The sequence below is a fragment of the Anser anser genome, assembly GCF_964211835.1.
Source record: "Anser anser genome assembly, chromosome: 2".
NCBI lineage: Eukaryota > Metazoa > Chordata > Aves > Anseriformes > Anatidae > Anser > Anser anser.
The window spans coordinates 21,153,838-21,168,932 of record NC_139721.1 but is presented as its reverse complement, the minus strand read 5'-3'; the positions used below and the strand labels follow the sequence as shown (position 1 = coordinate 21,168,932).

General features: G+C 37.9%; 1 protein-coding gene across 38 annotated transcripts in view; it reads left to right on the top strand.

Annotated features, from left to right (window-relative positions):
- RIMS2 (regulating synaptic membrane exocytosis 2) overlaps positions 1–15,095 on the top strand; it is a 462,822-nt gene that overhangs the window by 62,831 nt on the left and 384,896 nt on the right. The gene's annotated exons all lie outside the window — the stretch shown is intronic.

Sequence of the window (15,095 nt, the reverse complement as noted above, 5' to 3'; positions counted from 1 at the left end):
ATTAAATTAGAAAACAATCTGAGGAAATACTACTGCTCCATTTGCCTTTTTCTGGAAATGCTCCATGCGTGAAACTCTCAGTGATGCGTTTTCTGTGCATGCGGAGCTTGAATGGTAAGACATGTTGTATTATACATAGCATATCTATGTACATGCATGGTATTTGTGGTAGTGATCATGCATAGAATGCTATACAAATCTGTATAATATGAAGAGCTCTTAAAGGACCAGGAAAATGTCATTTCATTTTTTCATGCTTCTAAAATATCTGTAAAGTTTCAAAACTTTAGCAGATATAAGGTGAAATTTTGGTTCTGTCAAAATTCAGGGGAGTTTTGACTTTGATGGGGCCATTATTTCATCCACGGACCCTCTACAGTGCTAAGCCAGTATGAAAGCTGTGTGAAAAACTTTACTTTTCTTTCAGTCTGAAAATGTTATGATTTAACAGGAACTGGCAAAGCTAGGACATTCAGTCTTAGAGTAGAACTTAAAGCATGAAGCTGAAAATATTCTTTTCATAATGAGAAACTAAAAAAATATATCAAATTTTAAGATTTTTAAATGTGACATCTGATATTATTTGAACTTTAAATGGTTATGTATTTTCTTCTTAAACGGATTGTTTTATAACTTCACATTACAAAATAAATGTTTGATTTTGAACCCATGTGTAAGTTGTTTAAGACATGCATATTATTTGTTATTAATTATATTACAGGCAGAATCAGTTTTAGTTTATTTTTAAATATGTGTATTTAAGTGGAGTTTCATACAGGGCATGAAAACAGTTAATTATTTTTTTGAAAATACACAGAAATTTTGACAAAATTGAACAGAGAAATAGGCCATAAAATTGATATTCTGTAAGGCAATGTATTATTTTGAGCTCTGGGTCTTATTTCCTCACTGAATTTCTTACTAAATTGTGTATATTACTAGTAGTGGAGTTTTTCTTTATTGATTATGGTTAGGTATTTGCAATATTAAATTTTGTTCACAGCATCTCCTTTGTATTCTTAATCTCCTCAATGCATCACAGTTTGTTCTGGTTACCAGTATTGTACATGTGAAGCATGTAGCTTTGAAGAAACAAAATACTGTTCTTAATGTAAATGACCGAGTTATAGTTGCTGAAAAACCACTTATAAATACTGTGAAAATTACTGTTATAATGGAAGGATTTTTTTTGAACAGCCATTTCTGGGGAAACAATTTTCTTCAGTGTTTTTATTAGATAACTAGGAAATGAACTATGCTGTAAACTCATTGAATTTACAGATGCCACAAGGCATCTGAGAAGTATGATATTTAATAGCAGGGTTATATTCCAAAAATATCCTGAGTAAAAACAAGCTGTGGTTATGGTGTTATGGTGCCATGCAATGGAGGTCTGATACTATTCAGCAGGATGAATGTAAGGTAGTTTAGTTAGGTAGGGATAGTTTATGCAGTTGACCTAGTATGGAAAAAAAACTGTCTAACTAGAAGTTCTTTGACAGAGAATCTGGTAGCCATAATAGTATGTTAGCTGAGGAAGCGTCAGTATTTGTGAAGGATGTAAATGGCATAATGGGATGTATACACAATAAGCCCAGATTCTCTGTGAAGAAATGTTTTCACTCTGCTAAGCTTTGGTAATGTCTCACCTGGAATAGTGTGCTCTGTTTTGGAAACTGTATTTCAAAAATGATGTGGAGTGGTTAGTGTTCATTGGAGAGCAATAAGAAAGATTAGTCATATGTCTAAATAATATGGCACGTATAAAGAAAGGTTGAAACATATGAGATGGTTTAGCCTACTGGAGAGAAAATCCCGGGGGTTGAAGGAGATGAACAAATCTTTAATTATGCAGAAAGTTGTCGTAGTTTGGAAGGAAATTTATCTCCTCTCTATTCTGCTCATGTTCAAGTAGAAAGAATTAAACTTAAATTGTGCCAGGGAGGATTCAGCAATTCAGTTTGGTAGGGAAAACTTTTTAATGGAACGAAAACTTAAAATGCTTAAGTAGTTTGCCTGGGGCTTGTGTGGAAGCTCTGTCACTGAAAATCTTAGATTTGGCTAGGTAAATATCTGTTGTTACAAGAGACCCAAGTGTAGGTGGTTCTCACTAGGACAAGAGAATGGATTAAGTGACTTTTTAAAGTGTCTGCCAGCACTGTGTATTTGTGTTCATATCATATCATTGATTTATTAATGAACATGATTTATTTTTGTGATTATTGTAAACTTTCACAGAGAAAAATAGAACAGAAATATTAATAGTGCAACTTTTTTATTTAATTTCTTTTTCTGACTTTAATGGATTGCAGAGGACTGTTGTACTCGGGGATCATTGTAAGACACAGAAGTCTGTATGCCTGAAGACATTTTTACCACTATCTATAAATGTCTGCACATTTTCCACTTGAGATCACTGCCAGTATCTGAGTCTGTAATGGATTTTAAGATACGTCTGGCTGTCCAATTTCAGTGATGGAAAACTTATTTACAGTTAATCCGGGGAGGACAAAATGTGTGAGAAGGCAGAGAAGGAATCGTGCTAGTGGTTGAGAATGTAAGGTATCATGTTATGAAATTCCGTTTTGCTCTCAAAGTATTTTTGAGGCAGGAATAGTTTGACATCCTTTGGACATGAATTTTTTATCACAGAACCACAGAATATTTGAGGTTTAAAGTTCCCTCTGGATGTCTTGTCCAACCTGCCCTGCTCAAGCAGGGTCACCTAGAGTCACTTGCCCAGGACCATGTCCAGATGGTTTTTGAACATCAGTCTCCAAGGAGGGAGACTCCACAACCTTGTTGGGAAACCTTCTTGTGCCCAGTCACACTCACAGTTAAGTGCTTCCTGATGTTTAAATGTAGCCTCTTGTGGTACGGTTTGTGCCTATTGCCTCCTGTCCTGGCACTGGGCACCACAGAAGAGAGCCTGCCTCTGTCCTCTTCGCGCCCTCCCCTCAGGTATTTATAGACATTGATGAGAACCCCCTTGAACCTCTTCTTCTCCAGGCTGAACAGACCCAGCTCTCTCATCCTATTCTCATACTGTGTGCTCCAGTCCCTTTATCATCTTTGTTACGCTTTGCTGGGCTCACTCCAGTATGCCCAGGTCTCTGTTGTACCGGGGAGCCCAGAACTGGGTGCTACTCCAGGTGTGGCCTCACCAGGACTGAGCAGTGGGGAAGGATCATCTCACTTGACTTCCTGGCGATACTTTGCTTAATACAGCCCTGAATACCACTGACCTTCTTTGCCCCAAGGGTACACGTTGTTGGCGCCTGTTCAACTTGCTGTCCATCAGGAGCTCCAGGTCCTTTTCTGCCAAGCTGCTTTTCAGCTGGGTGGGGTCCAGCCTGTGCTGGTACATGGGGTTGTTCTTCTCCAGGTGCAGGACTTTGCATTTCCCCTCATTGAACTTCATGAGGTTCCTGTCAGCCCATTTCTCCAGCCAGTCTAGGTCCCTCTGGTGTATCTGCCACTCTTCCCAGTTTTGTGTCAATCCACATTGCATCAGTTCATCCAGCCCACAGTTCATCAACTTCTCTGTGAGAATCTTGTGGGCAGATGGGGTCGAAAGTCTTCCCGGAGACAAAGTAGATGATATCCATTGCTCTCCTCCTATCTATTAAGCCACTCATTTCATCACAGAAGTTCATTAAGTTGGTCAAGTATGACTTCCTCTGGTGAATCCACACTGACTACTCAGTGGTTTCCAGGATGAGCCGTTCCATCAGCTTCCCGGAGGCAAAGGTGAGGCTGCCCGGCCTGTACTTTCCCTGGGCCCTCTTTTGTGCCTTTCCTGAAGGCAGGAGTGACATTTGCTTTCCTGCAGTCTTTGGGCATTTGTCCCAGCTGTCATGATGGATCAAAGGTTCAATATTGAGAGTGGTCTTGCATATCTGGTCTTCCTTGATAAAGAATATTTTTATCTCCAGCTCCTGTGTACTTCATCATGAGTTTTACCTGCACTGTTCAAGGTCTTTCCATGTTGGCATCCTTACAGAGTAGAAATCCATAGCTGCCCTCTGAAGAAACTGCTTCAACTGTTGAGCAATTGCTCAACAATTAGCCCGTCAGGTTTTGCTTCTTCACATATATATAGTATGTATTTTGTAAAAGCTATATACGGATTTTTCTTCATTAGGACTTGCTGATGTTCTTTGTGCATAACCTTTTGACTTAGAGTTTGTATATTTTTTTGTAAGGACCCTGGAAAGTTATTTAGTTGCACTAAGCTCCGATCAAAATAGAGGTATTCCCATAATCTGTATTGGCAATGCCCAGCAATGGATATTTAAGAACTCACATATGGAGCAGGGCATGCAGAGAGTAATTCTGGTACAGCCACTTGGCTGTGTTGTAGTGGTTTCCTGAGGTGAAGGCTGCGTGCATATTGCTGCATTTATTTCATAGCCATTACGAATCTCTCTGCCATAAGCATTTTCAGTCCCATTTGAAATCTATTTATAGTTTTGGCTTCAGAAGTTGGTGAAATGAATTCTGCAATTTAATTAGGTGTTGTATAGGAGAGTTGTGACCTTCTGTCTGCTTTGAACCTGCTGCCTATTAATTTTATTGGGGGAGTCCTTCTTGTGTTATGTAATTCCTTAGATACTACAGTGGCTTAGGAAAGAAAGTTTCTTAACATTTACTGCTTAAAGAGATCCAAATACTCAAAAGATTTTTATTTTTTTGTTTATTGCTTTCCCCCTGAAAGTTAAAACCAATTATTAAGGGCATCATCCAAAAGCCTCTTGAACGCTGACAGCCACGGGGCATCAGCCACCTCTCTAGGAAACCTGTCCCAGTGTTTGACTACCCTCACAGTAAGGAAATTTCTCCTGATGTCCAGTCTGAACCACTCCTGGTAGCTCTGTGCCGTTCCTGTGCATCCTGTCATCACTTCCCAGGGAGCAGAGGCCGGCACCTCGCTCTGTGCTTCCCCTCCTCAGGAGGCTGCAGAGAGCTGTGAGGTCGCCTCTCGGCCCCCTCTTCTCCAGACCAGACAACGCAAGCGTTCTCAGCCTCTCCTTATAGGACTATATTGTGGAGCCCAAAACTGCACACAATAACCAAGGTGAGGCCACACCAGTGCTAAATATAGTGGAATAATCACCTCTCTAGGCTTGCTGGCTGTGCTGCGTTTAGTGCATCCCAGAATACAGTTTGCTCTCTTGGCTGCCAGGGCACACCGCAGGCTCTTGTTGAGCCTGCTGTTGACCAGCATCCAGAGATCCCTTTCTGCTGAGCTGCTTTCCAGCCATTTGTCTCCATCGCAGGTACAGAACCCAGCATTTTCCTTTGTTGAGCGTCATGCCACTAATATCTAGTGGATATTTTAGTCAGTGTCTGAAATAAAGCAATTTCTGAAAGGATCGCTCCATTTATTAGAATATCTAATGAATTCAAGTTAAAATACATTGGCATTTCTCAAATATTTATCATAAATCCATGGATCATTATTTTTGTATTCTAAATTTCCTATGTCAACAATATGGCTACCAAACACTAGGTAGCTTTGAATTTCATCATATTGACTGCTGCAAGTGTGATAGCAAGCCCACATAAAAAACTGTTCAATGAAAGTTACACTATATATAGTCAGCAGGTTTATTTGCAGTCTGTGTAGTTGCTGTTCAGTATGGTTTTTAATAGAACCTGTTGAAAATAGCACATTCCACTTGAAGGAATATTTTTCTTAAAGAGAAAAATATATCTGTGCAGCCAATACACTTGTGAAATTGGAGTCGTGAGAAGTCTAGCACTCTACTGTGTTTATTTTCTCAGACAGGAAGATGGAGAGAAAACTGAGAGTAAATGAGCTGAAAATAAAAGTATAATTTATGGTATTAAAAAAAAAAGATTCCGAGATTGTAGCTATTGAGCTATCTCAAAGTCAAATATTATAAATCTCCCAAATACCTTTTTAACTATAAAACTGTTTTTGTCTCCAGATAAAGTCAATATGAGGTAACTCAGCAACTTCTGCTGTGTGATTCTAATGACTGATCATGACCACTACTGTTATGAGACTGGTAAAAATTACCACTTTTAGCATAAAGTTACAATTGACTGACTTGTAAAGATGCCCTAGACCTCATATCAGATTTTTTCCTCCTAATATTTAATGTAAGAAAGCCTTATTTATGTTGGTTGTATTGTTCACATTATTAGTGATGCCAAGATAATAGTAATGAATATGGTGGGTTTTGGTTTTATCAAAAGGCAGAGCTGAACATGTTAGGGACAGATAGATGTGATCATAAGAAATATATTTTTCTGGATTTAACTTTGAATCCAACTTGTCTGTTTTAGTTTTAACACGCAAAATGTAATTTTGCATACAAAACCCACAGAATGTTCAAAGATACTAGATTTCACATTTTTGATAAATTAAATGTTATTAATTGAGGAATTAAAAAACACTCAGTGACAATGTGAGGAACCTATTGTTTGGGAAAATACCTATTCATGGAAGAAAAAAAAATAATCTTTAAACAAAAGCCAGGTGGTGTGTCATAATAAGGAATTCCCTGAGGATCCAGGGTTAAAAGGAGAAATGGTCTTGCAAATAGAAAGAGAAGAACAAAACCAAAAATATTTAGTTGGTCAGCAGTTAGCATTATGGGCAAAGAAAAAGTGACGCCCCTCCTCCCCCCAAATGGGATAATCCCAATGTATATACTTCACTCTATAAGATAATAGATAAATAATAAGAAAGGAAAATAATTGTTCTTTTAAATAAAGTAGAGCTGAAATGAAGCTATGTTAGCTAAATAGCGTATTAAAATCTCAAGCTATTTTGTGTTCTGCACAATAATAATAATAAAAAAATTAGTATGACTAAGAACAGAATGTTTCCATATGTATATGCATAAGGTTTAAATAAACCCATTGCTACCTAGGCCGCACAGACTGCAGTATTTTGTAACATCAGTAAAGCAGCTCCAGAAAGCTTTATATGAGAAGATTTTCTCTTATATTTTTTGGAATTTCTCAGAGTTTTTGGATCTCATGGTCTGTGGTGCTACTAATATGCTGACAACATCCTGCTTTGAGCTGCTTTCCAAAAGAAATGGACAGTACCCCTAGAGGGATGACAGGTTGTCTGAATGAGATAAGCAAATACATTTAGAAAATGCTGGCTTAAGCTTGACTGAAACAAGACAGGAGTGGTAATCTCACTATAATAAGAGGGAAGCATGTTAAGCACGCAGCTGAGTCACCGAGCCCAGTCTCCAATGGCACCTGCCTTCGTGACAGTGGCAAAAGGGATTCTTGCAAGATGGGGAAGCTATCCACTTATTTTGGCACTGAGTATAACCATAGTGGATATTTTCATTTTTTTCAGAGAAGATCTGGGCATTTTGTTCTCTAAAGAACTGATGGTAAAGGTCATACAGCAAGTTCAGTATATATGATGTGTACCAAATCTTAGGAAGGTCAAACCTTCTAGAGAGGATTGTATCTCAGCTGCTGCACTCTACTGGCTATGCATTATTCTTAATAATTTAAAATCTTTTTCCTTGAAAATGACAGAGAAAACTACCTTTTGTGGATAGAAGTGGTGTGAACCTTATTATACTTGGAATATTGCTAGTTCCAAGACATCTGTTTTTATCATGATCCCCAAACAGAACAAAATGTTTTTGACTTGCCAAATAAAATTGGAACATTACTTTCCCAAATGTTCATGACCATTTTAGACTGCAAATGATCATTTATATGTGTAACAACATGTTTAAATGTGGCCGTCAGTATATGGCCTATCCTGCTCATCTCTGATGCTAAGTGAGCAAATTCCCTTGCACACATTTGAAACAAGTGAATATCCATCACTTACATTTTTATTTTCCTCCTCTAATATGCTTCTGTGTTCCCATGCAATTTTCATTCCATTACAGATACCTACTCCTTTATGTCCTCTTTTGTATCTGTCAGGGCTGGTAAAAGAGTGGCTGGTTTTGCTGAAGTAGTCTGACTAAAACTCTCTGGAAATATTTAAAAAGGCTTCGATTTCACAAAGGGCAGACTCAATTTCAGCAAAGAGCATATATGGAAATGTAGGCAATTATTAAGCGTTGCAAAACCAGATTTATGCTATAGAAACATCTGGAGTTTTATTCAGGAGTGAGTATTCAATGCCCAATATAGAGAATATTTTTCATGGATTATGTCTTAATTTTTAAATAAACATTCATGATATATATCTCTATTAGTCTCAGATTTGAGGAAAATCCACAGTTAGAAAATTATCTTTTTGTTAACCATTTCTTAACAAAGAAATATTGTCATAATCAAGATATTTTTAGCTTTCTTATGAAGCTGCTATTTTCTTAAAATAATCTTTTAGTCACATTCCTGGAGACAACTTGTCAGAGACTAAGCACAAGAAAAGAAAAAGAGAATGTCTTCTGCTTCTTATGTTTTACTTACAGGTTGACACAAAATACTGTAAGCTTTTTGCTCCTCTTGGATTTCTCTTCATGCTGGGAGAATTTGTGATTTGATACTTGGGCAGAAAATAAAGAATACAGGAATCACTGATGAATAGTGGCCAGGTTCATGATTCTCCCTGTGAACATAACAAATACCAAAGCCTGAATTTCAGCGGGATTTACATTATCTACGTCACATGGCATGCCTTAAGTTATACTTTGTCCTCCATTAAGTTTTTGTTGCCGATTCATTATTCCCATTGGGAAAAAAAAAATTATCATATGGAACTTGCACTACCCATGTCTGAAACTGAAGGAAAGTTTGGGAGCTCAGCAATTGCACAGCATTTCTGCATAGAGAGAATCACAGCCTGAAACTTAGAGGAGAGATCTGTATGGTACATCCGGACTGTCTTTGGTGTATGATCTGAAGGCATAATGATAAGTTGGTTAAGAACTTCTGATCCTGCTACAAGACCAGATAGTAATGGTTATAGTATTTTCAATAATGACTTAAATCAGACCAAGTTTTATAATCTGTCTATACCGAAGTTTTAAAATTATCAATTGTATCAGTCCTCTTAAATAAGCAGCAATTGGTGTCATAAAAAGGCTTTCAAAAGGGTAGTTTTAATGAGTGCTAATTTGAGATACAAAGGATTCTGAATATTTCTTTTTTTTTTGCACCAAAGGTGCAGCTTGTTCTTAAAGCAATAAACACTATTTGCTCTTTCTGTCATGTATGATTGATCTTAAGATGTGAAAAGCATACCATGAACAATGTTGGTTAAATATTCAGTAGAAGGGAAAGATTTAATCGTCATGGATGAATCAATTCTAACATCATAACTGTGTAACTATCCTCAAAAGGTTGCATAAAATTCTGAAAAAAGAATCAGGTTCATGAACCAATAAACAATATCAGAACAAGAAAGCAGGTTTTAAAACACTCTAAGTTAGTGACAGTAGCACTGGAAATGTCGGGTACCTTTTAACTCCACCTGGTTTCGTTGGCACTGGAAGATGTTTGGTGCTTCACAAAGTCTGGCTGCGTGGTTTAAGCCCTACATCTTTGTGTTTGTTACTGAATGCACGCACGTACTGAGGGCACTTTATACCTGTGCAAATGACTTCTGCAAATGACCCGGGTGCAGGTAGTGCTGAGTGCTACTGTGAAGTATCAAGCACTTCCAGCTGCTAATGATACCAGGGGAGAAACAGTGGTTGATTTTCATGCTAAGTTTCACATAACTGGGTATTTTTGCTTACTTGCAGGTCGAAAGCAGAACCAGGCCTGTCAGTCATCAGTATCTGGGGAATTCCTGTCCCCTGGAGTCAGGAAACACAATTAGGCACGCTGGAAATACAATTAGGCTTCCCAGCTGCAGAGCTTTCCTGGAGAAAGTTCAAATGTTGGTTATGTGCTTCTAAACTAACAACTCCTTTCAATACCATTTCTGTGTAACTAATAGCTATGAACCAGTGTTGTGTTTGGCTTTGGAAGAGTTTATTCTCTGTTCTATGCTTTTATGTGTTTGGCCAGTTTGTTAGATATAAATGAAATGAAGTATTTGTTCCTTATTCAAAAAGGTCTGGAAGGGCAGTTAGACTAGAGGAAAGAAGTGTCAGTTTGTCCTCCCTTATTTACGGCAGGAAAGGAGCGGAGTGGTTTAGAAAGGCTGACTGTAGGATGTGGAGCTCTGCCACATTTGCCCAGGAAAGACACACTGGGTGAGATGGTTGTCCTTCATCACCAGGCGCAGCTTGTTGTGTCATGATGGTAGTTCCTGCTCTAGTCTGCTTCTAGAGATCTGAGGTTGACCGAGTGGGTATCCAGAATATCTCAGTTACAGTCCGAAAAGAGCATGGTCCTCCAAGCATTTGTATCAATGAAATCAGCAAACAGCCCTTTATTTTGTAGATGAGTGGATCTTTCTAATTTTTCAATATAATCATCCCCATTTGCTTTTGCATGTGCTCTCTTGGCTGGCCTTCTGTGATCATAGTAACAGCACTATTGATTTTACAGAAGAAGGAAATTCACTTATCTCTTCCTAAAGATGTTTTTCTGATTATGATCTGTATAGAGAGAAAGTTGAAGTAAATTCATAGTGATGTGGCTCCTGGAGTATCTTGGACTCAGAACAAACATAGACAGATGGTGCCAGGGTGAGTCGATCAGAAGCCTGGGGTGAGGATGAGTACTACTGGGTACAAAGTCTCATCTATGAATAACATTAACAGACGGTGAAGATTGTCATAGGGCAAAAAAGCAGTCTCACAGAAACAAAACCCCAGTTTTTATTGTACGCTATTGGGAATTTTGGTCTGTCACAATCATGATTCTGTGATTTCAACTTGCCAGTAATTCCAGTTATGCCTTCTACATGTCACCCCTTCTTATCCTTTAGTAAGCTTTACATCCATTTGTGTATTTCATGCTTCCACAGCTGAATACTAAGGATAGTTTTATTTTAGGAAGGGGATGTTCTTGATTCAGTGCAAGGATATTCAGTGGAAAGAGAACGTGAGTGCTGTCAGCAGGAACACAGCCTGCCCAGCGCAGGTCTGCTTTGCCCGTGGATACAGAACCGCGTCAGAAAGCAGTTTTGGAACAGTTGGGGACCCCCCATCTCCCAGTTACGTGCCTAAGGGCAAAACACGTTATTTTGTGTCTACTATGGTGTTCACCAACAGGGTGAAAACCACAACATTTGTATGACAAAAATCTGATTAACAGATGACCTCTGAAACAGCAGAATGTTGCCTGTTTCAACACTGAGTGTGTATTTGAGTTAACAGATTTATTCCAGCCATGTCTCATCATACATAATGATGGCACTGCATTCTTCTCTTTATATTATCCTTAATGAATCTTTTAAGAAAACGTTCTGCTATCTGTACTCTTGGAAACTATTCTCTAAAAGGTTTACTATTGAATTTATGACTCCATTGTGTATACTCCTTAACTATGTCAATATTAATTACCGATGTACACTAAATAAATACTCTTTCTTTGGTTAAACATGTACTGATGAGTCACGATAATCCCAGGATGAAAACTTTTGTCTGCTCTGCTCAGCTTTTTAGATGGTGATTTGTTCAGGTATTGGCAGTTATGTCATAGGCAGCGCCTTTGCCTCTCTGCCAACAGAAAGACGAAAGGGAGATGTATATATAATCGACTTTTTTTGGGTGGCCATATTTGAAGAAGGATACTGCTTCCAATGCTGGAAACATAGTTACAAAGATCTGTTTTGTAACGGGTCAGTTGCATTAGCACAAAGAAGAAATGGACATTTATCAGTGTTGATATTGAGCATTTGAATGTTAGTGTCCATGGACCTGGTCAATCCTGGATGCAAAGGGCTTATCTAAAATAAGAATGGTGATTGTTTTCAAACGTGTGGACTTAGACTCTTCAGGTGGAATTGACAATGTTTTGCTGTAGGAAGGATAATTGATAATTTTTCTGCTAAATATATTGCAGATTATCAACAGTATCTTTAATTTATGATAGTAGATTTGTTGAAATACCACCACAGTTGAAGATACCTCAGGGAAGGGGCAGAGGGAGAGCAATGAGATGAAGTAAGAGCCTGCTGAGTCTGATTTGCAGTGACTCTGAGCTGGCTGAACTGATCGGTTCAGATCTGTACATCTTACTATTTAAACAAAAAGATTTCTCAGCAACTTACAGGATCACGTATATGGTACAGTAGTCTATATAGTAACCTATGAGTCCTGCCCAGCAACATGGAGAAATACAGTGCTTGAGTATGAGGACTGTTACACAGGAAGCGGATTGATGAAGAACAGAGCTAGGGCTTGTTTGACTTAAGTGCAATTATGCTAAAACAAATGTGAGTAGAATCTGCTTCTATTTACTGTTTTTCCAAACAGAAGTACTCCAGGAAAAGGCTTTAATGAACTGAGATCACAATCTTGGCAGAGAATAGCGTTTAAGTGTTACAGGAAAAGCGAATTTCACAGAGCTGTCTCTGGGCTAGTTCCTGGCCTGTGAGTGTCACGGTGTCCTTCTTGCCTCTGCTGGTTTTCAGGGCCTGCTCTTACCCCACACTTCCACTCCGCTGGGTTATGAACAGCAAAGCGTGATCAGCAGGCCTACTGCTGGCTCAGTACTGCTGTCTTACAGCCCTCGTTTATGCCCAACAGGGCTCAGACCTTAATGATTAATTAATAAGCTTTAATTAAGAGAATAAATGATATAAATATAGGATTGAATTTTGATCTTTTCTGTCACACATTTTTTTTGTGGGGGGAGGGGACTGGTTTTGCACAGCTCTGATTATTTAGAAAAGTCAAACGTTATCTTTTAGGAATAGTGTTAGATTAACTACTGTTTATACTGTTTTTGGGGCACAAATCCCTTTATCTTTTCAGTTATTATCAAATACTGTTTACCTAAAATGGAGAAATACTGTGTTAACTTAATTATCATTATGTTTTAGTTCAGTCAAGTGTTGAGTTTAGTAAACTTTTTGACTAAAGGGAAGGTATGGCAGCCTGGATTTAGATACAATTAACATGGGGAAAATTGTTACACGTCATGTTCACGCACTCATAATAATCTCTCCTGCAGGCGAGAGCATCCCTCTCCCTTTGTGAGCTACTTGCACCTGAAAAATCGTAACTGTTTTCATATTTGAATTTCAGTGTCAGGAACCATTTCTTCACTTTGTTTCTAGAAGATGTTATACTAACCTGGTGAAGGTAATTGATGTGTTTTGGCCCTACTTCCTCTTACTTTTAAAACATGAACAATATGGAAAATGACATTCTCCTGAAAATGGGAGAGGCATTTCAACAGGATCTCCCCGTGTAGTGCTGCTAGCACGGTGGCTTCACTGGTGATCCTTTTACAGTAAGAATACTGATATTCATAAACCATACAAAACCCAGATCCACCATAATTAATTACTACCACCTATTACAATATCTACGGTGGTGATAATTCAGCATCAAGCACGTTGGTGTAGTTTACATAGATGAAGATGAGCTAACACTATAGTAAACACAACTGAGGCTTGCATATACTATCTTCCTTAACATTGCTCAAATTTATTTCCTGTTCGTTAAAAAAGGAAAATCGTCAAGATAGGAACAGTCCTGTCGCAGAGGTAAAAAGATAGGGGCTGCTTAATAATTGAAGCTGCTCATGAATGTTGTAAACAATGTGGAATGAACTCACTGTAATCATGATACTGTAATGTCTGGAGGTGTTACATTTCGGAGCCAAGACAGTCTGACCTATTATTTGGCATGTATTTATTTAGGTTGTGAGTGTAATCGTCTAATGAAAAAATAATTTTGCCTTTCATAGTAAAGATTACAAAAAAGTTCAACACAGTAAATTCGTTTTTTGGGGTATTTTTAAAACTACAGGCATGAAGTTAATGGCTTCTTTTTGTATGTTAACTGATGATGCAAATAAAGTAACCTGAGTGACTGTGAGAAATATTATCTCTGCTGAAGATGCTCTTATAAATGTAATAATGTTGTAGTGCACTTAATAGTCAGCCACTGAATTAGCATTTTTAAGGTACGTTTGGTAAACCCTGCATCCCTTAAAAGGAAACGTGTAAAGTAAATAACAGTATGATTTATGAAAACCAGACAAATGTACGATAAATTGGGAAACTTTTTTTTGTGGGTGAATTATTTGAATAGAACGGTATTTTGTATAATTTTTAATAATGAGTCTGTTCTTTAAGAAATAAGGGTCTAATAATGCATCTGCTATTCAGTTCCTTTATTTAAAGTGAAATTTGTGATTACTGCCAAATTTATTCAGTGAAAGAAGTTGAGATTTTAAAAAGTATATAAATGTGAACAAGATTGTTTACAACTGATATTTATTTGGTTACCTAAGACAAAGTATCAGAAAAAAATCAGGAACAGCCAACATGCAGCGCTATTTCTAATAATTTTAGACTGATACAAGGTCTCTGTTACAAAACATTTCCATTGAGTGAATCAGGAAGAAAAATGCAACAACAGTTACAAAAATCTGCGTGGTTTTTAAATGTAAAATGTAGAGTGATGGTATAAAAATAGACTGTAAAAGGATTATTTTTCTGAGAGCCTCAACCAAGTATACTTGGTGATCTAAATTTCAGGTGAGAATTGTTGCATAGGGGATAAAAGTCTGCATATGTCTGCACATGTGTCAACTTTGCATGGAAAATATCTAAATAAATCTTAATTTTTGCATAAACCTCATAGGGATGTTGCAGTAACTACAAAACAATCCCGATTTTAAAGTAGTTTTCTGTTAAAAAATCATCTTTAAAATATTATTTCCCTTCTGCTTAGCAGGGAGCTCTGACTCTCCTTTCCGAACAAGTGGTTTGGAACTAGAGCTAATACATACAGCCTTTCACAGCGAGGATTGTTGTGGCTGATTGATGCAGCGGTCTGAGAAACGCTGGTGTCCACCTGGAGTTTCCTAGTACCTAGACCACCGCATGTGGTGACAGTGGGGAGTGTCTGGATTCTAAATGTGTGTGATGCTACATCCCACCAAAAGTTTGATGAGCCTATTTTACAGCGATACGCATGCTATGGATTTGTCCTGTCCTTTGAGTGTTCTCTGTAGAAATTAAGGACAGACGCTGGTCAGCATCGGTAGGAGAC